The 555-nt window shown below is 27.7% G+C and overlaps 1 pseudogene; it reads right to left on the bottom strand.

Annotated features, from left to right (window-relative positions):
• Nucleotides 1-225: 225 nt before the first annotated feature.
• LOC122126328 lies at nucleotides 226-322 on the bottom strand (annotated as a pseudogene).
• Nucleotides 323-555: the final 233 nt, after the last annotated feature.

Genomic DNA, 555 nt, shown 5'->3' with positions numbered 1-555 from the left:
AATTCCTACGTCCTTAAAGAATTTTATTTCTTTAGGATAAAATGACAATGTTATCTTATTTCAAAAGTTTTATAAAGGTTATGCTATGTAAAGGAATTTGTAAAAAGTGAAGATTGAATGATGTCAAACTAACTTTTATTTCTATGAATTACATGTATTCTTACACTTGTATATTTGTAATCAACTTTTTAATAACTGTTTTTAATTTCTTGCATCAGAAGAATGAAAAATATGCAATACTTCACAAATTTTCATATCATCCTTGTACAAGAGCCATGTAAATCTCTGTATTGTAATTTGGGTAGACGTGCTGCTGAAGCATGTAGTATCCTGGAAATTTAAGTAGTTAATGATGCAATCTTAAGACAGGCATATATCTTTGGTTGCCTATTTGTAAGAAGGAAACCTTATTGTTCCCAAAATTGCAGTTCATCTTATTTCTGTAAAATTCTGTGTATGGTGGAAAAAACTTATATTGTTTGTTCAATTGCTCACATTTGCAATTTTTTCAATGACTATTTTAAGTCTTTTTCATTTGAAATTGGATCATACTTT

This window comes from Dipodomys spectabilis, unplaced genomic scaffold (genome assembly GCF_019054845.1).
Source record: "Dipodomys spectabilis isolate Male_0828 unplaced genomic scaffold, ASM1905484v1 ptg000274l, whole genome shotgun sequence".
Lineage (NCBI taxonomy): Eukaryota > Metazoa > Chordata > Mammalia > Rodentia > Heteromyidae > Dipodomys > Dipodomys spectabilis.
Note: the sequence above shows the minus strand (reverse complement) of the source record. Positions and strands in the feature narration are given on the sequence as shown.